Below are 26,135 nucleotides of genomic sequence, written 5' to 3' on the forward strand. Positions count from 1 at the left end.
TTCCTCGGGGGAAGCTGAGCCATGTCCTGCCCTGCTAAGTGAATTGTCTGAACGCGCAGCCGGCTACTGCGCCCTCCCGCCGTCACAGTAATCATTACTAAGTTACAACTGTGGAACATTTCTCATACGCCTCCTCCCCTTCCCTCCCAGCCCCGATCTCTCTTCCTCCCCACAATTCCTCATGCCTTTTAGACCTAGGCGTACCTTTCTGTTGTACTAAAAAGGGACAAAAAAAGGATTTCACTGTCACCGTCGGACATGCAGCCTGCTATGCGATTGCCTACCTTCGGTGGATTTCTGCCTCATAACTAGAACTAAGACCCCACGTAAGGGCTCAATCGCTTTCCTCTGGCTGCTTAACCCATTTTAGTTTTTATTTGTAGTTTATTTGACAAGGTCAATGCACGCTATTGACATTTCCGTAAATGCGCCAGAGTTAGCCAGGGACGCTAATTTTTCGTCTGTGGGCCTTGGGCTACGTGTTTTTGGACCTCGTGCGGTTCCGGTCCGGACGCCCAGCGCGTCAGTCGCCGCGGCCGTTAGCGCGCGGCTGCGGGTGTTCCCCTGCGGAGGCCGATGCGGAGGCGCTGCATGCTGTTGTTGCGCGAGGGGGGCGTGGCGCCTGCTGCCGCCTTCCAGAGGTGCGGGGAAAGTCAGCGGGGAGCTGGCAGATCAAAGAGACCCGGAGATCAGCCGTGCTCTGATTCTCGGGATGCCGCAAACGGAACTTGCACTTTTGCGCTCTCTCTCATTCTCGCTCCCGCCCTCTCTCTGTTTATCTCTCTCTGTATCTTTCTCACAGCTCCCTGTCTCGCTCTCTCTCACACTCTCTCTCTCTCTGTTTCTGTCTCTCTCTCCCTCTCTCTCTCTCTCTCTCTCTCAGGCGATGTTCACTTCAGGGAGTGGGTGACACAACAGCTGAAGGATGGCAGTTTTATCTGTCACAGTGAACAGTTTACGAAGCTACTGGTTGTGAGTCAAAAGGGAAAAACCCATTGCTGGGAGGCTGGGGTGGGGGGGTGGGGGTGATGTTGAATTTGCTCGGCTCCCTGTTAGGAGAGGAAATCCTTCTGTGTTGTGTGGGTGGATCGCAGTGCTTTCCAGGAGAGAAACAAATGCAGCAAGGACCATTTCAGATTCGGCAGTGTGTGTACGTGTGCGTGTTCGTGTGTGTGTGTGTGTGTGTGTGTAAATGTGTGTGCGTGCGTGTGTGTGCACGTGTGTGTATGTGTGTGTGTGCGTGTGTGTGTGCGCGTGTGGGTGTTTGTATGTGTGTGTGTGCGTGCGTGTGTGTGTCTGTGTGTGTGTGTGCGCGTGTGGGTGTGTGTGTGTGCGTGTGTATGAGAAATATTCCAGGCTATAGGGTATTTCTGCAGCAGGCCAGTTGAAAGCTCTGTGATTTCACTGCACCAGGAGTGGTAAAGTCGTTATGGAACAGCAGTAATTTACCGTGCTGCTGATTTTTCTGATGACTCCTCCTGTTCTTCTGCAATGGGCTTGGCTGCTAAATGCATTCTGGGAATACATTTAGGCAAATTTTCCATTTCGACCGCTCAGTGGCATTGATGAACAATTAAAAAATAGAAAATAAATAAAAAAGCACAAACATCTGTTTGGATTACTTTCAGTTGTGTGAGATGAGAAAATCAGATGCTAGCGATAGTCATCTGGGTTTGAAAATTTTCTCATTTCAGCTATAAAGTAATCTAATTAGGTCTTTCACACAAACTCGGTACGCGCATTGCAGCCGCGCTGTTTTGCAGTCTCCTTGTGAAGTAATTTAATGTAATTGCTTTTAGGAGTTGCAAATCCCTTCCAGACACGTATAAGCCTTATTTTGCTCGTGTTTCTTTCCGTGATTATGTGGCACAACAGAGTGCCTGAAAACGCTGGGGTGTTATTTGGTGACAGAAGGATTTTCACTGCGTCGACAGACTCTGGTCCCGAGAGGCGGATGTCGCAAGGAGCCGGATAGCTGCGGCAGCAGATGCGCGCTGCATTGGATAACTGAGAAGGGTAAGGCCGTTTCCTTGGGCTGCTGATAACCACGGCTCGCCGTGAACCGGACGGGCAAATCCGGCCGACCCTCCTGAGACGCCCAGGTTGCCACGAAAGCACCTGCTGCCTGTGGAAATTCCCTCCCGAATTTTCATCTGTCGATCACCAAGCGGGAGAGCGTGAGGGGCAGCTCTCTGCGTACAGATGTTCCGTCGGACAAAATGACGAAAACCTTTTTTTTTCGTTCGCTTCTTTAAAAATGATTGTAACGTGCGTTTACAGCGTTGGCGGGCTGTCCTTGTTTTTAATTCGTTTAATTAACAGCGCTGACCTCTGTGGCCGTTCTGCCCTAATCGGACCATGACAGCAACGAGTGTGACAAAGATTTCCGGCTCTGCGTGGCAAATGCGCAGTTATCTCTTAGAGAACACAAGTCCCACTCTTATCTTATAACTGCAGTACGCGTTCGTCTGAAAGTACTCATTCATTCGCGCTCCCTCCCTCTCGTAAAGATGCCGTCATCAGATTTCTTTCCGAACAGTGCCTTATCATCTGGACTTTTCTGGGGTTTACGTTCACTTGTGAAATCTGCTGCTTTTTGACTTCAGGTATGGTCGGCGTCAAGTGATGTGATGCATCAGCTGATGTAGTTTCCTTATGGTCTGAAGTGTAGGCTGCGGACTCCACCCACGTAAATCAAAGCAAATAGTTGCAACACTTTTTAAAATGTATTTTATGGTCAGCAGTTCAATGACATTGTGCTGGGGAATTACTTCTTGTGCAATTGTTTCATGTTAAACACTCCTGCACAGTTTGTACAGTCACATTATATGCAACGAGGACTGACGCACCAGTCTCTTCCTCACACTGCTTTTAAACATGGTTCAGATTCTCAGGTACAGGTTAATCATTCTCAGCACAGGCTCATAAATGAATCATTATGGCCCAGATCATGCTTAAGACACTGTTCCAGTGTGTAGGTGGGGGCCCAGCTTTCCAGTATGGAATCACGATCATGCCAGTACCCAGTGAGGGTGGCAGCTCCTCAGGGTGGTGCATAATCGGCAGTCTTGTCACCCATTTTGGAGTTTTATCAGCAGGATGTCTGTGTCTCGTCAAGTGCAGTGATCTCCTCTAGCCAATCACGTGTAGATCTGCCTGCTCAAGCTGCACTAGAATTGTACTCCTCTGATGTAACGTGTAAGCTCAGCTAGAGGACTACAGAGCTACGAGGAGCAGTGGCTACATAGCCTATTACACAAGCGGCTGCGTGCATATTTCCCAGAGAATGGAGAGTCTAATCTAGCCCAATGTGTTACATTCAAATGTGTACTTGCACTTACTCTAATGGGGGTTCGTTTTCTTGCCTAATTTTCCAAGTAGATTAGGTAGAGTCATGCTCATTAGGAACGTCTATTAAAAGACATGCCATACCTGACGTGAAAGGTTGTCAAAGGCAGGGTGCAAGAGTTCATCACTAATAAAAGCCATTTTGGAGGCTTTTATAAGCTGGCAAAAAATCAAACTTGCATAAGCTTTACAGTAATAGAATGTGACACGCCTGCTCTAAGTGCACTCTTCTTGTGTGATTACGGTATCTTTTTCACACACACACACCCACACACCCCACTTTTGTGAAGGACAGTTCTTTACCTTTCAGATCAATTTTTAAGAATGTTTTATCAACATTAGGCTATGTATAGCCACATTCCAGATGCCTGTAGAGCTGTCACCAGTCTCAGTATTCATGGCAAAAGTAGCTCAATCACTTACTCCAGTTGCAGTTTACTCAAATACTTTTGTTTTTAACAAAGGAGATGGTGGAGTACCTATAAGCCATATTTCTCTAAAGGTGACCTTTTGCTGCTTGAGAGAGCTTCATCCGCTATTGAAGCTACAGCTAGTACTATCACCACATCTAGCCTACATGTAGCCTACTCTTCTTTCTCCAGTCTGTCCAATGTCTTGTCTTGTTATGTCACTTCCTATTTTGTCCTGTCCTGCTGGGATTCAAACTTGTTTTCTCAGAGCACTGCGGTCACTTGTGGTCTGTGAATAGGTTTTGCATTATGTAACTCATGAGGGATCTCTGTCACAGAGGATGACAACAGTTGGGTTTTCACCAGAATCATGATCAAGATGGTACATTCCCTTCCTGGGGAAACGGTGACCTGTGGATTTTTAGGAATTTCACAAGACTTTTATTTTTATATTTTTGTAGAATTTTATTTAATTTCTGCCATGAAGTTGCAAAATGTTTACAAAATTGAATGGTACACTGCACCGATGGGGTGCTTTTTTCACGATTTATGTCTGTGAGGGCCTACACAAGGCTACCTGGTCATGTTTTATTCAGATCTGGCTAGTTCTAAGTGCTGAGAACTGTAATGTACCCCCCCCCCACACACACACACACACACATCCTCCCCAGGCTTATATGTCCCAAGTGGGTCAGGGGAAGGACAGGAAATGACCCCCAGAGGGTCTCCTTAACCTCTGCACAGTTCCACATTCCAAATGGGCCTTGGCCTAGGCCAGTCTCTTTCAATGCTTTTCCCTCTGTTATTCCCCCATTTGCAAAGCCCAAACACGCTCGCATTACAATACTCATCACAACCGCTGTCAGTGCAGGAGAACAGAGACAGGCCTGTGCTCTCTTCCGAAGCCGCTCGTTCTTATCGCACAGCTGTTCGCAAGTCCGGCTCACGCAGACACGAGTCAGCGGAAGGCACTCCACGTGCAGCTTGTCAGACGAACATGCTTGCGCCTGATGGGACAGTCGGTCACTGGTGCGTTATGTCATCTTCGTGGACTGACACTAGAGGCAATTGTGCATTGCGTTGCAGAGCCGCAGGGTTGCAGGCCACAGTTGGCATTGGCGTGATCCGGATTCAACATCAGCATGGACCTCCTCTCAGAGACATCCAACCGCAATAACTGACACATAACTCAATCCTCCACATCCACCGCACAGGTGTTCGGTCCGGGAAGAGGAGGCCACACAGGTCACAGCCATTTTACAAACCGCTTGTAACACCCATCTAGCCTCTAACCAAAAAGGTGAAAAGGTTGGATAGCTATTCATTTAGAGCATTCCTCACATTATTTTCTCACAGGAAATGCACACGATAAATAATCTCGTTCATTTCAAGAACATCCAGATTTGTACTCCTTTTTGTTTATTTTCTGTATGGAAATTTCAGACCTTTTGAGTCTCTCTGCGACTCCCAGCTGCGCAGTGAGAATCTGTTGCTGATTTGAAAGGGGTTGGTGGAGATGAGTGGGCTGTCAGCACGGCCCGGTTCTCCCCTGAACACCCGTCCGTTCGTTCAGGGCAAGGCGGCATGAGCTTGAGCGAGATGATTCCCCGCTGACGCTCCTTATATCCATCTCCATCACGATTGCTTTCCTCCTTTACTCCTCCTCCTCCTCCTCAGGGCTCACTGTCTTTTCCTTTCCGTATGCTGTGTCTGTTCACTGGGCCTGCAGCGTTTGCTCGGCACGATCGATTCACCGATTCAAACTCTCTCTCTATCCCTTTCCAAACAGAATGACAGGAGGCTTATTTGCTTTAACTAGTCTGTTTTTTGCCAGACAGAATTATATTTCGGCCATTCAAGTGAACTCCGATTGACATGAGCTGCATTTTTTTGTGCTTAAATAGTCGTATCGAGTTGCAGTGCGTCAGGTGGGATCATATTCGTTCTCAGTGGACAGGTATTGAGCCCCACGCCATAACCTCGTCCGTGTATCAGTGTGCTTTTCCCGATTAGGCCAAAGGTTCACATTTGTACCGTTTAGGAACCGCTCGAAGATGTCATTCACTTTGAAAGGGATTAGTACATCTGTGGCTGGCGAATGGTTGCTGTTCAGGTTGCCTTTAAGATACTTTTAACAACTCAAAAATGCTTTCTATATTTTATAAATGTTTATTATTCAAACCTATTTTTATGCTTTAAATTGTAACTATAAAGCAGAGGTTTAGCCTGCTTAGCTGGCGACAAGGTAAAATAAATGATAAAGAAAAAGATAATCAGCCCATTTTCACTTTTCTGACCTGTAGGAAGTCTGCTGCCATGCTACATGTTCACGGTGCTCTGCGAGTCTGCCTCCTGCTCTTAGTGCTGGCAGACCCTGTACATCTGCTGCTGCTGCTACTGCTGCAGTTTGGCTCCTGTTTGAAGATAAAAGAAAAAAGAAAGAACTCAGCTGGAGTTATGGGGCGGTAGGGGGTTAAGGATCGAAGGAATCGCAGCCCGCTGTGCCATTGGGGGGGGGGGGGGGGGGGGGGGAAGAGAGAGGGGAAGAGATGGCACTTCCCCGTCTCTCTGGATCTTTCTAGACGGCGGCCCTACGGCATTCCAAGTAGCTTCTTCCTTCAGAAGCATGCGGCCCGCCTATTTTTACCGCCTGAAACGAAGCCGTGGACGGACCAGGAACGCGAGCGACTGTTCTTTTTCTTCTTTCAGCTCGAGGCTGGCGAGCGCAACTCAACCGTCAGAAAATGGCTGTAAATCTGGGCTTCTCAGCATCCCAGGGGTTCGCCTTGGCACAGTCCGCGCACGTTATGTTCGTGTTTTTCAGAAGCGTGTTTGCTTAGCGTTCGCAAATTCTTGTGTAGACAGTTTCTGTTCCTAAAAAGCCCTTAATTTCATGGCTCTTTACCAGCCCTGTTCGGTTTGTATTACGTGACCATTTGTGCTGCTTTTTTACCCAACTCGCTAATGTAGGATAATGCCTAGCTTGGATGGCAGTTCTGTCTACCAAGTGGAAAATAGCTTAATGACTACAGTGGAACGCCAGCTATTACAGTGGTGTGAGCTATAATTATTTTAGCTGGATCATTTTTGTATTAAAAAACCCAACACAGTACTATACGGCATAGATTTATTGCCTGCTGTTTATTTCAGATATAGACCTCATTATAATTCCTGGACAGGGTTTTGCATATTGGTCCTGGCAGTGGTTCCGCAGCAGAGAGTTGGCCTACTGTTTCTATTTAGACTGGAAGCCATGTTGGAGTGCGACCTTGAAATTTCCATTACGACCGACTCTTTCTCCATTTGGTCCAAATGTCATGTCCTGACCTGACCAGAGGTTGGTGTGAGAAGCCCTATTGTCCGTGGTTATCATGGTTTTTTTAAGGGGTACGCCAGCATTAGTCAGAGTTGAGGAATGTCAGGGTACTGGTCTTTGGTTGTATTATACACATTTAAATACGTTTACTTACATAAGTTATTTGGATGCAAAATAACTTGAATATCAAATTTGGCACTCTTGAAGTAAATATATGCTTGTTTTTTTTGTATTTTTATTAAACTTCAGTTGCTCTCCCTGGTGTGTCTTTATTTACCCAGAAGGAACTGTAGTTCTGCTTTCACAAAAATAAATATAAAAATATGACAGGGTTCAATATTTCCACAATTCAGCACTGGGAGCCATAAAATGCTTGTGCTTTAAATTAAATTCAATAGCACATCTCGAGCATTGCATGGCTTTCCTATATCAGTAATGCAGGAGCCTGCCCCAGCACAAGTGCAGTTTAAACACTGACTGAAAACCTCCATTTTGCGTCAGGTGCACAATGCTGGACAAAGACATATGATATCATCCGGGGGCATCTAGCCTAGTGTTTAACAGCACCTTGTCTGGGTGACTTACATAGCACTTAAAGCCTGCCATTACCAGGCGATCAGGCAAAGTCCATGTTTAACTTCCCCCGTATGGACGTTCGGGTGTCTATGCAGTCCCTCTGTTCAGTTCCAAGGCTCTGGTTTGGAAGGGTTTTTCTGACATTGTTACTAAAGTCCACACCCTCTCCTGGATTCATACGATACCATACGATATACGATACCAATTTAGTATCAGTTTGCACTGAAATTAATTTTGCATCCTCAGGCAGTTCCATTCAAGAGATTAGCCTACACACAAATTAGCCTAAACATAGTTACACATATGACACTTTTTATAGACGTACATAACACATCAAACAGTCATGACAAACATACATATCACATTAGGCTATATCCTCTGGATTCAGATCTCACTTAGCAGCACACTGATTTTGGTTTAGCAACAGGATAGACTGAAGTATAAAAGAAGTCTTCAGCTTGTTGCGTTTAAATTGAGGGACTCTGAATCGCCTATTAGAGGGCAGAAGTTGGTATTCTCCGTTTATTGTGGTCCTGCCTGGGCAACTCCTAGAGAGTTCCTCGGGACGTTTCTGTTTCAAGTTGAATTAGGGAAGTTAGCGCCAATTGGTTCTCTAAGGGCGCATCGTGAATCAGGTCTGTCAGCCTGGTTGTACTGCTTGCAGGGATTTCTCATGTTTGCTACTCCTGAGTATACATTCAGTCATTCATTTCCAATGATGGGCACACTGAGGAACTGTGCACTGTGACCCTGATGTCCTGACACTTGTGGCTGTGCAATATCTTGGTCAGAGAACGAGGTTTGTGGTTCAAATTGTAGGAAGGGAGCCTCCAGATTACACTTACTCAATGTAGGCTTTGATGTATAAATTGATAGTATTTTAAAATCTAATTTTTTTCTGGTTTGTTAATTGTCTAAATGTTTGGTAGAAAAGAAGCAGGCAGTGAAATAAGACCTGATGACAAGACAGAGATAACATCATGGACTTGGCACATCCATTAGGACCTGTCAGCTTAAAACAGGGCTACTAAGAATGGAACACGATCGTGCAGTAAGCAGCTAGTGAGCACGGGCGATAAATCCGCCGGCGCGTTGACACTGAGGCACAGGGCGAAGAGTGAGCCTTTTTAGGGCGGGGAGCGCGCACACGCCCTGCGTCCGCCTCTCCGGTCAGGGTGAGAGGCACATAATAAACCCTGCATTGTCCGGCAGTGGCCTCGTTCCTGCACACTCTCCACAGAGGGGCTATTTCTGTTAGCACAGGCATCTCGCTAACGGAGTTGTGATTCCAGCACGGCTTAGCTGGCCATCCCCCAAAAAGCAATGGGGGGGGTGGGGGGGGGCTCGGGCTTCTGTATGTCCTGCGTCATCGTTATGGGAGAACGGTGCAGCACCCCCCCGCCTGCCCCCACCTCCAACTGTTTGGATAACCTTTCCCTCTCTGCTTCCTGTTTCAGTCCTGGGCCTGCCCCCCCCGCCTCACATCTCCAATCCGTTTTAATGAAGCTGTGCCTTTGCGCACATTTCACAGTCGGGGTTCGATGGCCGGTGTTTTTTAATTTTTTTTGTTTGCTGAAAAGCGGCATTATCTGCGCTGAGCATGATGGGTGGCTGCGTGCGTCCTCTCCGGTAATCACACGTCTGGTTTACATCAGACGCGTTAAGCGAAAACGCGCTTTGAAAGAGAACAAAGACGGGTGGGTTTGCGGTGGGCTCGGAGTGACGGTGAAAACGCAGATAGAGCGGTTAGCTTTCCCGAGAAATGTAACGCACATTAGCATGAAAATGAGCTTTTCTTCCTGGCAAAACAAAACAAACCAGGAACAAAAAAAGTCCCCACACAGAAACGAGCCTTTGGGTTAATCAGGGCAAAGTCGTTTATAGCTCCAGTTGGCCTTCGGGGTCAATGAAGTGGAAAGCAATTACTGCGCATTGCTTTGTGATAAGGTCATGAAAAGCGTCCTGTCGCCCGCCTTCTCCGATTCTCTTCCACAGTTTTTACTTCCTGGTCTCCTGCATCATTTAGCTTTGCTTCAGTATTGTTCCAGTATTCAGAACAGGCTTGGCACACTTGACTGCAGCTTCTTTTTTTGTCCCTGTTATCTGACTGTTAGTCTTGTTCTCAGTAAGATACAGGTCTAAATCCCTGACACAAATCATTCAGCACGCCAGAGTCTCGAGCGCTAATCCTCTCACTGTTAAGTGAGGTAAATCACTTGTATTCATTTGTCTGGACTACGTAATGACATCTGGCCTTGGACTGCAGCTAATGTTTGCGGTGATACTTCAGTAGAAACTGTGAATTTGTGATTGAGGGCTGTTCTTGCCAAGAGAGACAATTCAATTATCACATGCTGTATTCAAAAGCAGCCCATCGCCAGAGCAGGGCTGGCTGTTGGTGTGATTTATGGTTATTTCTTTGTTGTCTGTCCTGATCAATGATCCGTAACAGTATAAAGAGTTTTCGACGTATTCTCAGGGTTTAGATCGACTCTGCTGAATCAAGAATGCATTCCCTGCACTTCTGATATCTGCTGTTTTTTGTCAATGATTTTTTTCTTCGGGTTCACACGTTCTGTATTGTCAGCTCTTTGTATCAGTGACTGTTGAATATTGATCATTTTCTCTGACTATTGATACTGGTATCTAATGCTAGGTCCCGTTCTCTGACGAATACTCTAGCTGCTGTTCATGATCTCTGACAGTTGATACTGGTTTCTGGCTGATGGTCATATTCTCTGTTGGTCCTGTTCTCTGATTGTTGATCCTCTTTATTCACTCTTCCGCCACTTGCCATTTGAACCTCAGAAATATAGATATCAGAGTTTCAGATTGACTGGTCACCAACATGGCTATGATACTGAAAGTAGCATGAGCATATTAAACCAGTCGTATAAAGAAAGGGGAGAACAAAATTAGAGGCTAATGAGATATATCATTTGGAGAAGCAACTTTGGACAAAAATGAATGTGTGTTCTAATTGGATCCCAATTAACTGGCTATCATAGTTGAACATTTTAACATCATCTTGAAGTTGATACAACCTCAATTCCTGATAAATTGGTATTTCTGGGGCTACTAATGTATGTAACTGCCATGAGAGGTCATTCTGTGACAAAGGAATGATGAGAGCAACTTTTTGTTTTGTATAGGCCTAATACAAAGTGAAGGGAACTGGATGTACAGCAATGAGTCCAGTAATCAGTTATGCAGTTCGGTATTCATTATATTTAAATATACACAAATGAAGAATATCCGCTGTCAAAAAACTTTGAAAAGTCATTGATGTTTAGAATTTTCCTGAAAAAGAGTCTGAGTCAAATCAGTTCCCTGTGCAGTGTGTTGTTATTCATCCGGAAAGAACTGGTCTCACACAGTGCGTTTAGAAAAATAGAACATGGTTCAATAATTCAGCTGTTCTGCCCTGGGAGCCGGTATTATTTATTATTTTTTTTCAAACAAATGCAATTGCACATCTCTAGCGGTGGGTGCCATCCGTATCCTGGTGGAGCAGGAGACCATCACAGATGCCCAGTTTGAAGAACTCGGCCGAATGAAAACATTTATCCATTCCGCGGCAAGCGGGCGGGGCCCGGCAGGGGCTATGACATCATCGGCCGGGGGAGAGCGTTCAGCGTGCAGCTCGCGCGGGTGGGTGACACGGGTAGCAGGTAGCAAGCATGTAAGCGCAGCCAGCCATAACCATGGCGGGGGGGTAGGGCGGGGTTTGGTGATGACATGATCGTCCTTCTTCCCGCGCGTAGCGACTGGCATCCGCATCCGCTCTAGGGGCCGGATCTGCCGCTCGATTGGGCCCCTTGCCTGCTGGGCCCCCCCTGAGGCCACTGTACCGACTCTCATGAGCGCACGTTGGCCCTGTCTGTTGCTGTCACAGGTTTTATTTAGACATACTCACACGCTGCGTTTGTTCGGGAGCTCTTCTCGGTAGCGCACTGCAGGCATATTAAGAAGAGCGCAATATTCCGGAATCATAACCCCTGTCAGAACGTCAACGTTTTCTCATATTAATGTGCAGCTGAATGTTTAAAGCCGTGACGTGAATATCGCAAACGGCACTCCGCTGTCGCTCTGGGGCGACGCAGCACATCGGTCAAGTAGAATTACGAACCTCATTGACTGCTGCTGTGTCCTCGGGCCTTGAACACATCTGGAGTGCTACCGAACGACTTCGGCCTGTCAGACGGGTCCGAGCTCCGTTATTTGTTTACATTCTTCCCGCTGGAGTTAAGTAGCTGGCGCTGCATTTCATTTTGACTCTCCTTGTTTACACTTCTGCCTCCAATTATACGTTTTTATTTAAATGCGTGGCTGCCTTCTACCGACACGCCTCGCTTCACAGTGAGAACCCACAAACCCGTACCATATTTTTTTGCCTGCTGTAGATTTTTTTTCTTTTCATTTTAATGTTATTCACACTGCACTGGTTTTCCCAGAGCATGTTTTTGAATTTGTTTTATTTATGACTTATTAATCAATTCACTAAGAGCAATCCCATGTGAATTTTGCCGGGAAAGTTTCCTGGCAAGTTGAAACCTTCCCCCGTGGTTTCACTGGACAAACCCCTTGGATATATATTTTTTTCTAATTCCCAGGATTTTGTTTAATTGACATATTACTATGTAAAATGCATTCGATGAATATTATTTCCGCTCTCAAGAGTAGATGGAGTTTTTCCCCCACACTGGTGAAGAGGGAGGACTTCTTTTTTCATCAGTCATGTCCTTTTTTTATGCTCCCCCTACCTTTCCCCCCAATTTGGAATGCCCAGTTGTATTTATCAGCCCTTGTTACCAAATCCTCCGCTATTGATTCTGGAGAGTACAGAAAAGCATGTCTCTCCTTCTCAGCATGCAGTGCCAAGCACTTCTCCATACAGGCCTAGTTCTGTGCTTCTAGCTTTGTTAGATGCACTTACATGTCATTCACTCTGGATAACAGCATTGCTAAATATAGCTAATACTGATTTGCATAAACACTTGTAGCACTGTGCTTTAAAGTACGTTACTGGCCCATGCCACTTCTGAACGACGGCATAAAGGAGTGAGTCATGACTGCAGTGATTGGGAGACGGTCACATTCATGGCCGCTTGTCTTCACTGGAGGAAACAGCCGCGTGGGACTAGTGGGAGGTGACCAAGGCCAAGGTTTTCAAATAAGAATACCTGAAAGATTTAAGATAAATGAATCCTGTTTGAAGTAAAGGTGCAGGGAAGAAGCGTGCGGACTCTTCCTTCTGTCCGTGCTCTCTGGCCTGATCTCTCTCGCATTCCTTGGCGACGGAACAGACCATAATAAGGCAAAGAATGGCAAAGAAAAACACAAAGTGCTGCCAACCTAATGCTACTTAGATTAAATGACCACCCTCCTTTGCTGCAGCAGCACGGAGAGCAGCGAGCATTTCCCGCCTTATGAATGCTTCCAGAATGTTCCGCCTCCCCTGCGTTTGAGAGGTCTCCCCGTCAAGGATCGCACCGCTGCCCAGAATCATGGGTAATTCTGTATCTGTACCTTTCCACGGTGCGTAAATGTATGGTGACAGAGTATTTCTGTCAGAGAATGTTCAGGTTTAATTTGCAAGATCTCGCAAAACATTTAACGTGCTCTGACTAACAGGGTGGATGAACTGACTTGGCTGTGTCTTGGAACACAGACAGAAACTTTGAAGCTAGTTTTACCTAGCGAGTACTAAATGAAAGTGTCATTATTTTCATCCAACACTACACATTTGCTTAACTTTTTATTCATTATTAATTTATTAATCAACTATAACATTAGCTTTGACCCATGATAAACATCAACGGATGCTGGATATTTTCCCTGGTGATGCTCTGCCAGGCCCGTACTAGCCATGTTCAGGTCCTGTTTGTTTTGGGGGTTTTTTCCTTCGGTCTTGACTTCAGCAAGGGAAATGAGTGTTCAGTAATTAATATGTTCAATAGTTTTCCAACAGAAACATGTTGTGAGACCATGTATCTCCTCATTTGTTATTGTATAATTTGGACATTTCAACATTTTGTTGACCCATCTGGGACAGCGTCACTGTATAGTTATGTAAAATCTTCTTTGCTATAAGGTGTGACTAGTTTTGATGTTCTGTTAATATCTGTTACCATAGTTACATTGATGACTCACCTAGGGGCTGTGTAAAACCCTTCTTTGTTATAATAGGTGCAATAAAGGTACTGACCCCTGTTGGGGTTCTGTTGATATCAGTTACGATAGTTGCACTGACTTCATCGACTCCTCTTGGAGCTATGTAAATCTCTCTTTGATATCATTGCAGTGAAGGTGCTGACCCCTTTTTCAGTTCTGTTTATACAGTATCAGTGACTTGTAGGAGGGAGGGTGCTGTGAGAGACTTAAATGTGAGTTACCAGCTCATAGACTGCATGCAGTAAGGTTGTGCTCAAAATATCCATACGGAAATGTATCATATATCATAAATTGTTTTTGGTTGCCATTTAATGATTCCTTTAAGTCACTTTAGCTTTTTTTTTTTTACAATCACTACTCAATTATGTTTTTCTCAATTATATCTCATTTGGTTTTAAAATCTTCCTTAATGCACATACCCATGTGTATTGTGATATGCAATATATAGTGACCCCTCAATGTCAGGATATGTGAATCCCCAGTCCAAACTTGGGAGGGAGGGAGGAAAAGAGAGAGAGAGCGAGAGCATGAGAGAGAGAGAGAGAGAGTGAGAGTGAGAGTGAGACTAGCAGACAGGATGCAGTGAGAGAGGGTTTTCCCAGAGGCCTGTGCAGGTAAAGGTCATTCATGTCTCATTGTGTTATCCCTGCCGGGTGATGTCCAGTCCCACGGGGAGGGGCGCCTGCACTGCTTTATTGTCAGTTCACCGACAAAAGACATTCATTTTACAGGCTTATTTCCTGGTACAAGTGCATGAATTGCCGTGAAGCCCTTTGCCAAGGCGGACACCCACAGTGTGTTGATCCTTTGACACCTCGTGTTTAGGGATAGTTCAGTGAAGGAAGTAACAAATAGAGGCAGAGAGATAAGGAGACCTTTCCCTTCCTCAGTTTTTACTCTTCTCAAGCATTGCTCAACTACAGAGACGTTGAGAAGAACCAGGCAGTTTTTTTGTGGGGTAAAACAGTCCTTTTTGGTATAAAGTCGGTGCATTTCAGCCTAAACCTTACTGAGATTGGTTTTAGATTTGCTATTGATTCGATTTTGGCAGGCAGCCCTCTTGCCCACTGCAGTAAACCCCCCCCCCCCCCCCACCGCCCTCCTCCCTGACTCCGGCGCTTTGGCTGAACAGGAAGCTCACGGTGCATGCCCGTGGCCTGCCGCCCCAGAGAGTTCCTGCTGCGGGGGGGGGTTCGAAGAGGAGGCGTCTTCATGACAGCTGTGGAGCGGAGCAGCGACCGAGGCCGAACGTGACTGAGGCGTGGAGCCGCGGAAAGAGGGGTCCCCGGGGCCAGCCTTTGTGCTGTTTCTCAAATAAAAAGAGTACCCCCCCGCCCCCCCACCCCCTCCCCACACCCGCATACAAAGCCTTTAAGCCCCCCGCCCCCCAAATAGCCGACTGCCCGTAGCCATGACAGGCCTTCTCCAGAGGCTTCTCCTGCGTGAGCTTATTTATCCCGGATCTGCCCATTAGAGAAATTACCGGCGTGGCTTCACGGTGCTCTGAATTGTTCAGACGCGCGCCTCTCGGGAAATGAGTTGAGTCATTGGGGGGGGGGGGGGGGGGTTTGGCGAAATTGAAGGTGAAAAGAGGTCCTCAGTGTGGATCGCTTGGGCAGGCCGCATTTACAGCGAGAGTAACAGGATTTCATCCCGATTTCTGTCAGTTTGATTTGACTGCCGGTACTGAGGGATGAGCCGTTGACATGTGTGTGTGTGTGTGTGTGTGTGTGTGTGTGTTTGCGAGCGTGTGTGTGCATGTGTATGTGTGTGTGGAGCTTCAGGAGAAAGGAGTGGAATGAGAATAGTAGTAGGGAGTAGGGAGCATATGTAAAACTGGTCTATGGAAGTGTGTCACCCTGCCTCTTGGCAGCACACAAACATTGGAGACTCCAGCCTGTCCTTCAGGGACACTGTCAGGGGTTGACTGACAGCAGGGCTTGAGAGGACATCCCTATGTCCCCTATTAAACCAGGAAAGGAGACCGTGACAAGCGAGTAGAGAGGAAGGGGTGAAATGGCATTGCTGCACGCATGCTTTCATATGTGTACGTGTGAGGTATTTTTGTGTTCACTCATGCGTGTGTATATGTGCATTCGTCCGTGTCTGTGTGTGTGTGTCTGTGTGTGTGTGTGACTGGGGATGAAGTCTGTAACTTTGCACAGGCATGCCACACTGCTGATGCAATCATCTCTGCCCTCTGAACCACCAGCTGGCTTGAATGGCACAATGCCGGACGTCTTAGTGAGTCTACCAGGTAGTGTGTGTCTGTTTGTTTTTGTGTGTGTGTGTGTGTGTGTGTGTGCACTTGTGTGTATATGTGTGTGCGTGCACGTATGTGTGTGTGCACGTGCGTGTTTGTGCGTGTGTGTGTGCGTGTGTATGTGTGTTTGTGCGTGTGTGTGTGCGTGTGTATGTGTGTTTGTGGGTGTGTGCGTGCGTGCGTGCGTGTGTGCTTCTGTGTTACCCTCCACAATGCAGCTGGGATGGAATTGGTGCCTCTGACCTCATCCCATTGGCCGAAGGTGCTGCCGGCTCTTTGGGACGCATTGGGGCTGGCCTCGGATGGGAGGCATCGACTCTGAGCTCGTGGCTGTTCTGCCATTAAGATTCTTTGAGCTCAAAGCGCTGGGGATGTGCTGAGATTTATTGCGTTGCGATGAGGCGCAGGGATGTGCCGTCGCCAAGGTTGCGTGTAGGTTGTAAAAGCGCACGCTGCGAATGAGAGCGTGTGCGTGTGCGTGCGGATGCCTGCGCCGAGGGGGCGTTTGATCGCATCGTCTCCTCTGAGCGATGTACGGGCGTGTGATCTCACGGACGCTCCGCGCTTTCCCGGGAGGAACTCGAGCCGGAAACATCGTTTTCGCGATTGCTCGTTGACATGGCGCTGGAAAGCGAAGGCCGCGATTGATAAGAACGCAGCGCCCCCCCCCCCCCCCCCCTCAAGTGTGACTCATGCGGTCTCATCTCCTCTGCCGACGGCTTTCCGTGCAAATTCAACCCCCCAGAGCTGGTGTGCTTCTGACGATGGGGTGGGGGGTGCGGGTGGGGGAGGACGGATAGCTGAATCGTGCAGCTGCTGCTGGGTAGAGCTCGCAGATCCCCCCCATGGGGGGACCCCGATCTCACGTGAGGAAATTTCTCCCGGCTTCAGTCATCAGCGGGTGCCTGGATTCGGCACGGTACGTGCTGTTCGGTGCGGGGGAGATCGAAGGAATCTGAGACACGGTGTGTCGTGATTGCCCGCACGAGCCTACCCAAACTAGCCTGTTTCCTCTCCTCCTCTATAGCTCACTGAGGCAGTTTGGCTCCCTGGGGGGGAGGGGAGGGGGGGGACTAAGAAGGTGTAAAAGGGTTTGCGAGCCATTTTTGTGGCGGGGGGGGGGACACACGAGACTGTGGCTTCTCCACGGAAACGCCTGACAGCCTATTCCCTTCCTCAGAGAGACGATTCCTGAACAAGCTGTTGGTTTTGCGGAGGGAGACTGCCTCGTAGGGTGAAGGGCTGTATTGTGCAAAATGAATGGAGGCCTGTGAGAATTCCGGACAGATTTGAGGAGCAGGTCCCGGGCAGGCCTGCGTGTTTTGACAGGTGGTTAGCCGCCGGCGTAGTCGGCAGTTTAGGTGCGGCGTAACTGTGACCAGCGGTTGACCGACAGGCTCTTAGGACGAGCCCGGGGCCCTTTCGAAGACAGGTGTCAAATGTGCGGAAGCTAACGTCAGGTCTGGGGCGAATGGTTGGGGTAGCCAAGCCATTGACAGGAAACTCACTTTCGTAATAACTCCACTTCCAAAATGTACTCTGTTTCCAAGGAGTTTTTGTAGGCAGTCTCGTATAAATTTGTCTTTGTTACGCTCCATCTGGTGTGTTTAACACCGCTGCCTTCTCGTTTACTGCCCGTCCTCACACAGTTACTCGCCTCATTTACCTCGCTGGTGTAAATTGAATGCGATTTGCTCAGTCCAGGAATCAAAAACCTGTTTTTCCTACAGTGCGAATGGTCAGATAACATATGCGGACTAATTACCTCATCTAGCCAAAAGAGAGAAAGGCTGGCACATAATTTGCTGGGTGCACCAGAAATTCTTTCATTCCTTTTGACCGAATGAGGACAAAGCTTGGCTTGCGAGTCCTGTGTCCAGATATTGCAAGTCAGGCTTGATGCACAGCAGGAAAGGTCTTTTAGCCTCAGTGTGATCAGTGCTTCTAGTGCATTCGCATCACGTCTGGAGCCATGGATAAAGCATAGCATGATAATACGGGAGGTTTGGCATGTAATAGCCTAATGCTGGGCAGATTTGATCATGGTGTGGTTGTACAGGGGGTACAGATTAGCATTGGAGGCGGCCCTGCTGCCCATGTCCACAGCCAGACTATATCCAGGGTGTGACATCATTATGACGGGTCCCTTTTGGCCCGTAGCACTGTCACCCTGTCACAGTATCACAGCTCGTCCCCTGGTCTTGGGGGCTTTAAACTTAGCCTGTGCGCTAATCCTTAAGTGGCAGAGGGCCCTCTCGTGCGATCCTTGGGAATCTGTATTCCGTAATCCCCGAGAAGGGCTGCTGTTAATGCAGGGGCCTTGATCAGCCACGCCCTGCATGAGCCCCACATCCCCCTCGGGAAGAGGTCACATGACATCTGCTGCGTTGTCTTGGTTACCCAAGCACTCTGAAGGTTCCTCTGAATATAGCTGGTTATCAAAGCAGTTGTGGAGGGTCTGTATCTCATTTGAAAGTTACCCCAGTGGGCAAAAACTGACCGCAGAGTGCTGAATGCTGCCCCTAGGTCATAATCCGCACCATCAATTAATTTCTCGTCTAATGAGCATGCTGTAATTGCTCTACCTCTGAGGTTGCCGTTACACACACACATCAGCTCCGGGGGGAGAGTGTGACCAGGAGAGAGAGCAGGCATCCTTCAAACTGCAGGAGCTGCTCGCTGTTTTTACGTGTGTGTGTGTGTGTGTGTGTGTGTGTGTGTGTGGGTATGGGTGTGTGTGGGTATGGGTGTGTGTGTGCGTGCGTGCGTGTGTGCTTTTGTTTGGATGTGAGTGTGCGTGTTTGTGCGATTGCGTTTGGGTATGGACATTTTTGTCTATGAATGTTTGCATGCGTACGTGCGTGTGCTGTTGAGATCTAGCCTACTCGACTCCTAACTTAAGAGCACACGCGTGTGTTTTTGTGTGCTTGCGTACACGCGTTCCCCTCAGTGCTCAGCCGTCTGCGTTTCTCCCTCACCTTCCTCTTGGTCGAATCAATTAGTGCAACCTAATCAATTCTAGCTCAGAAGAGATATGCAGATGACGGTAATGAATTTCGCAAAGAAGTCCAAAGGGAATCCTGTGTGATTCGGTCGGATAAGCGAGGGAATTACTGTTATACAACCCTCTTCTCCTATCTTTACTTATGCATGCAGATTTATTTCTGCCCCCCCCCCCCCTCCGCCATGTCCCTGCTGTGTTACAGGGTGTATGGAAAGGGCTACGGGCTTTGCCAAGGTTTTACAAACTGGTGGGGGCACCTAAATTAAATATTTAGATAAGGTGTGGTACCAGCATGGGGGCAAAATATCTTTGCTGGTTTCCGTGCTGCGCTGAATCGTTTATTCCTTTATTTATTAGTCTTATTTTTGGAGAGCTGCATATGTTTACATGTCATGTCTGCGCGGATAATGGTGATTTTTGTCTTCGTGACAGACCGTAATACAAGGGCCTTGATTCGCAGAGGTAAAAGCAGGCCGTCATTTTTTTTTGCGAGGAGCTGAATGGATTAGATTAAATTTGAATATAATTATTATTATTTTTTTCGGTCTCTCTCGTGGAGGAATGAAGGAGTGAATAGCAGCAAACTTTAAAAAAAAAAAAATTTTTTAGACCTTGCCGTATTATTATTGTATTTTTTTACTGCGCTCTGTACTGCGACGCCTATTGATCGCAATGTCAAAATGTGACTAGGAGTCAACCTGAGGAATAGCTTTTTTTATTTTGTGTGAAATCAGAATCCATAGACTATTTCAGCGTCTGACAGGCCCCTAAGATTGACCGCGCTTCCGCTTCATAAAGACAGACTCCCGGGCCCCCTGCTTTTACTGTTGCCGTGGCGCTGCTGGTGGCGGCGAAGAGACGGAAACACGACGTAAATTTACCACGCTGTTGCTTTGTGTTTTCCCCCTTTTTCTCGCCTGTTTTGAACGTCTGGTTGTATCGTCGCTGCAACCTCCGCCTCTTTTCTGGAGAGCGCTGACAGGTGTGTGCTCTCTGTCCACGGCTGCTGCTTCTTAGCAAACCGCTAACTTCTTGCCAGTCAAGCTCAGATGGAGAAGAGTAGGGAGGAAGATAGCTCATGTGCGCCTCAGCCGGCGGACCTCCGGGCACCCGATCGGCTTGAGGGGGTCGCTGGTGTCGTCTCCGGCCGACCGAAACCCTCCCATCTCCGGGTGGCACTAGAGAGCATTTGTTTATAACCCGGTCGGCACTGCCACCCTACCATGGTATTTATAACGCTTCTGAGCAGAACTGTACCTCTGAATCATAGCTTTTTTCACTGTGTGAGTCAGCCCTCGCAATTGTTCCTATAGCTCTAAGGGGGACTGGGGTGATTAATTAATGTTTATTAATGACACGCCGACCCAGGGGGGGAAGTTTATGGTGAATTTTTTAATGGTGTTTCTTTTTTATTTTTTTTTCTCACAGTGTAATCTCTGAGAGCATCATTAGCCTGATATGCAGATGTAGTCTCTTCACGCCCGTGTAGGTTTCCGCTAATTGAATCGGTTTAGGGAGGAGCGACGGTAACGCGCTCGTGTCGGTCGTTACGAGCGTGACGGCGTGCCGAGCTCATCGGCGGGGAGGGCGGAGCTCCGGTCCCCCGCGTCTCCCTCCTCAGAGCGGCTGCGCGACGCGGGTGGGAGCGAGCCGGAAATCTCGTTAGCCGTGAAATGGAGGACGCGTTCCTGTGTTGTGTATCCGCTAGTGGGTTATTTTGATTGGTGGGGTATAGTGATTGGTGATTCATTTGGCGCCTGCGTGTATGTGCTTATTTGGTTGAGTGAGTTGACCCTCATTTCATTCTCCAGCGATATCATATGCAGCGGTACGGAGTGGTGATCTCTCTCTCTCTCGGTTCCGAGCCCTCAAAACTCATTAATTTGGCGAAAAGGCCTCTGCGTGTGTAAGGGGTGAGTCAGCTTTAAGCAAAGCACTTAACCTGAATAGAAGGTTAGCTGCGGTTAGCTAAGACTCTGTATCCATGGCTAATGTGTCAAACCTAAACTGTGTAATTGGCTTCCATTGTCCCTGAATGGGGAGCCTTCTGAGAAATAAGTGATGTTTCCAATGTAATTTTAATCTGAAGTGCAATGCAGCGAAGGCCCGCAGGGGACCCCAGCTGTGCTGCTTGCATCATTAGGCCTACATTACGCACGGGGGGATGCACCGACTGCGCTGCGTACTCAAATATTCTGTTATGTTCCGTTACAGCTCATAAGCTAAAATATTTTTATTTTTTGTATTCTGTTACAGTCCATGCTACGATAATGTTTTACAGTGTGTATAGTGCTGCTTAAATTCTGGATATTGAGCCCCTAGGACGACCAAAAATATGGAAAAACAGATGTGAAACAGAGGTGAAATGGTCCAGATTCTGGGTTAAACACTGGTGTAGTAGTATGGCAATCTAGGTTGCTCTGGTAAAGGCACAACTGGGTTTTGACAATGAAGATGATGGATTAACATCAGAATCACTGGACTGAATCTCATAAGCACATTGTAGGCTGTTCATTAATGTGCGTGAAACAGTTTGGCTTACGTTCCTTTTGTCGCTTAGAGACCACAGCCCATATTTGGCTGCTCAGTTGTAGGGATGCACATTGTCATTACATTTACATTAGCCTACATTACAGGCATTTAGCAGACGCTCTTATCCAGACAGAGCGACTTACACAACTTTTACATATCATTTACATTGCGTCCTTTTATACAGCTGGATACATACTGAAGCAATGCAGGTTAAGCACCTTGCTCGAGGGCACAAGAGCAGTGCCCTACCCAGGAATTGAACGTTTGCCCTTTCGGCTACAAGCCAAGTTCCTTATCCACTCTGCTGCACTGCCGCCCAAGTGTGACTGCAGGCAGGGTTGGGCGTGGGCGTGGCCCTCTGTGGTTCGTTCCGTCGACGCTGAGCTGACCGCCATCCCCATCCCGTCGCGCGCCGGCTCAGCGTTGCCATGGAAACGCAGCCAACAGTTTCTATTTGCGCTCCTGGGGGGTTGGGCGTGGAGTGGGAGGCAAAGGGGAACTAAGCCGCGTGTTAGAGTAGGAGCCGGATGCCTGGTTGTGTTTGTTTATTTGTGTGAAATCGAAGTTTTTTTTTTAGACGACGTCGTGCGGCTGAAAGGAATTTTGAGGCAACGAGCGGCGCTATGAGAGAAACCCAACGAAGCAGAACGACATTCCCCACGGATTTCCCGCCTCCTGCGTTTCCTCCTCACTTAGCTCCCTCTCTCTGGGGCTAATGGTGTGACCCCTTTTAACAGAACCTCCTGAGGAGCTGTGGAGGTGCAGGGGGGTGGGCTGGCGGGTTTGGCACGGCCCATTTTGGGATGGTAACTGGGCCTGAAGGCTCGTCCGTGGCTCTCCCACCCCTCTCTCCTCTCCTGTGCGCTGCTTTTAAAATTCACCAGTGGAAATAAAGCAGCCAGACAGATAGCTCTCCAAATATGCAGGCTACCGTGACGCTGAGTGCTTCCAGAGGTCTTTAATGGAGCCAGGGCGGTACCGGGGGGTCGTGCTTGTTTTATCTTGCGGATTTAAAGAGCGGAACCGAGCAAGGCGGGCTAAACAAGGGTAGAGATTGTTTTTTGGGCTTTATTTATGAATAATCCTGTACGTCATAAGGGGCGTCTGATCAAAGCCAAGAAACTCTGGGGTATTTAGACAGGAAAAGGGGAGAAGCCCCGCGATGCAGGGGTTTAAGGGAGGAGCCGCGAACGGTATGAGCGACTGCCGTATATTCCGCTGTCTGATCCTCTTTCTTCTCCTCTCTGCCTGTGGCGGACTCGTTTTCATTTGCCAAATGCAATTCTTATTTTATTATTCATGTACCAGTCCCGGCGACCTCTCTGCTCTCGCGCCCGCTCCTAAAAACCTGAACCCGCTCTTGCACCCGCTCGAGCCCTACAGCTCCTGCAGGGCATTAAGGGCCTTGGTCACTGTCGCGCTCGGGAGAATCTTTCCCGCCATCCCAGCTGGATCAATGCTAATCAGTTTCTCCGAGATGCTGCCTGTAATTGGATTCCCGGATGAGTTGTTGAGGGCGTCCAGACGGATTGTGATGTTTCAGGGTTTGGGGGTTTGGGGCATCTGCTCCCCCTTGTGTCTGACTGAGGATGAAGAGCTTATCTGATGGATTTAATTAGGACTGTGCGTGAGGGAGTTTTTGCTTCATTCCAATTTTTATATGATATTTTTTGTGATATTTATGAGCCTGTTGGTAGTTGTCATTTGGAATCCCAGCAGGCTTTGGGGGAAGTCTTTAAGTAGATTTGTCGAATGCGGTGGCTGGAGGGCCTGCATGACAATCCAGTGGGATTTGTCTGGTGTTTATCGTGACCTTTGACCCCAGCTTTCCAGTGCTGCCTTCCCTCTCAAAGTTCTGCCTGTATATGTGTGAGGCATAGCTGGGGACTTTGAAGATTTTTGTGGCCTGCTTCTTTAATAATGTTTTTCCAGTGGGCTGCTGGACTTTCCCCAGGGGCCTGCTTTGCGTTATTATTGCTGTTGTTATCATCTTTTCTTCTTTGACTTTATTACTGACACTTGTCAGCAGTTCAGATGTCATAACAATGAAAAAAATAAAGACTTTTGCTAAAGGAGGAGATGAAACATTAAAAATGACATTTTGCTCTCTCTCTGGCAGATGTCTGTGGAGGGTTAATATAGCTCAGTTTGGGATTTCCAACACTAAACCCTGTTCCTGTTGATGGCTTGAATCACTGGCTGGTGTTGATTAGCCTACTGGTCAGTGGTTTTCTCCTCCAAAGTAAAAGATAGAGGCGCTGTGCCATTGTCATAGACACATGATGAGGTGTCTCAAAGGCAGCTATGTGCTTTTGTTGTTGATGTGAATCCGGCTTGTTCACTTGTGATTTTTAGAAATGTATATATTTTACAGGTTTAACTGGTATTTTTTTCAGAACAACTGCTTGTTGTCTTTTTACATCCTATCCTATTTTACAGAGCAGGAGGAAGTTGTGTGCTTCTGTTGTTGGAAACGGAGTGTTAGGGAAGTTATGAGTGTCCCTGCTGTTTCATAGATTGAAGCCCTCCAGTTCCCACTTACTCCCATCAAAAAACCAAAATGGAGAATCTGCTTTTGTGACACATCAGAAGGAACAGAGCCAGCTCCGCCTCTGTTTTCCCAGCCCCACCCTCTCCTACTGTTTTGTCACAGAAGAGGGTCAGGTGGCTCTCCGTTTGTGGGGGTGGAAGGAGAATGTGAGTCCTTTGCTCATGTTCATGTGTCAGATCTTAGCATGAGGTGGCATGGCAACCACCAATACAGCATCTTTGATTGTCTGTTCACCAGAGGTTTGTGCCAGTATAAAGCTAGCTGTAATAAGAACCACTGCTCCGTACAGATAAGCAGTGATTTAAGCAGGTCCCATGTCTTCCTCCACCTTAAAATCGGTACTGTTAATATCATCGGAAATCATCAGCGCCCCAACAGTGGCATACACTAACTGTTATCACTGCTTCTCAAATCTTACAGTGTAGTTACACTAGCCATGCAACTGTATTGTGAGTCCTGAATCACTGAATTGCCATCTAGATCCAGCATTGCGCTGTGAAACACGTCAGGACGTCACACAGGCTGAAGTAGTTATCACGGAACTCGACAGGCCTGCCACCGCGCCGTCAGGACCGCTCAGTGCTCGTTTATGTATGCCTGAGTGTGTCTGAATGAGTCTGTCAGCATGAGCTCATGGCTCAGCTCTAACACAGAACGCCCGCTGACCATAATTCAATCCTGTAGGTAGCCTAGTTGCGTTTCAATCACCAAAAGGCTTTTGGAATTTCATATGGATAATTGCTTCGTACAAACACTGATACTGAGCGGGTTACCTAAAGGCTGTTTGAGTCACTCACTGCCTCCCCCACCTCACTGTGCCTTGCATAACTGTGTTACCGCTAAACTGGGTCAAAAGCTATAATCTTTCTTTCATTTTTCACTGTAGTTCCTTTCATTATGCTTTCTAGGATAATTTGTATTCATTTTTTTCCCCAATCTGAACTTTCTGCTGAAACAGGCTTACATTCTCTCTTTGTCAAAGCCAGTTGTCTGAAAGTCATGGTGTTGCACGTTTTCAGGAAAAAAAGAACCTCAGTGTATCAAGTTCAAAATTGGTTCTGAAGAAATAGCTTTTCCCCAGCTGATTCCCTGCTGTCGTTTTTTTCAATTTTATTTTTTTAAATTTGTTGTGGGGCAGGGGTTCTTGTGTCAAAAAGTCACCCTTGTAGCTTTCCCAAAAAGCCATCTGCGTAGAGTTTAGACGGAAAAACTTGGGTGGTTCTGATGTCACCTTGGTGTCGGGCCTGGGATTTGGATTTGGATTTGGGGAGCGTTGGGGGCATCGTTTTTGGAATGCGGCAAGTCACCTCCTTGGACCCTCCCGCTGCTTTGAAGCTGTGACCTTTGAACTCTCTCACAGTAGGCTGTGGGAAGTCCGGGGTTACTTGGGGAGAATGTGAGCGGGATTACGTTTGACTGGCAGATTAAACGGAAGGGCAAGCGTGTTTACAGGTCATTAACTGCACAGTGGCGGCCGGTAAGCTAAAAATAGACGGGGCGGAAAACTTCCCTTTAAACTGGTCATTGGTCTCAACCTGTTTTCATTCATTTTTCAACTCCTACTGGGTTAGAATACTCACTCTCCCATATGAGGTTTGCTATTTAAAAAATCTAGATCAACCTTTCTGAATCACAAGCCACTGAATCGCTTGACGGCGAGTCATTAAATCAGTTTAGATTTTCTGTGAGTGTGAGTGTGACCTTCTTCTTAACACTTACGCGGAAAAAAAACCTCAACATAATTGCATAATTGTAGGGGAGTGGCTTTAAACCCGCATTGTGTTGACACTTACAGATTGTTGAATCCCTGTCAAACACAGCACTTCCTCTGTGCAGGAAAAACAATTGTTGTGGTTTGTGTTTGCACAGATATGAAAGAAGATTCAACAGGATTTGTTTTCTGGCAAAGACGCTACCGTTGAAGCAATAATATTGCCTGAAGTGGCATTTATGTTTGCGAC

At 47.4% G+C, this 26,135-nt stretch overlaps 1 protein-coding gene across 3 annotated transcripts in view; it reads left to right on the plus strand.

Annotated features, from left to right (window-relative positions):
- Positions 1-26,135, plus strand: part of LOC135250330 (cytoplasmic protein NCK2) — a 62,277-nt gene that overhangs the window by 8,313 nt on the left and 27,829 nt on the right. Inside the window, exon 2 of one of the 3 annotated variants that reach the window (XM_064326527.1) lies at positions 1,935-2,016. The exons of the other annotated variants lie outside the window; for them this stretch is intronic. The gene's annotated coding sequence lies outside the window, so the exon portion shown is untranslated. The remainder of the gene's footprint in view (positions 1-1,934; positions 2,017-26,135) is intronic. 3 annotated transcript variants of the gene reach the window in all.

This window comes from Anguilla rostrata, chromosome 3, assembly GCF_018555375.3.
Source record: "Anguilla rostrata isolate EN2019 chromosome 3, ASM1855537v3, whole genome shotgun sequence".
NCBI classification, from domain to species: Eukaryota; Metazoa; Chordata; class Actinopteri; order Anguilliformes; family Anguillidae; genus Anguilla; species Anguilla rostrata.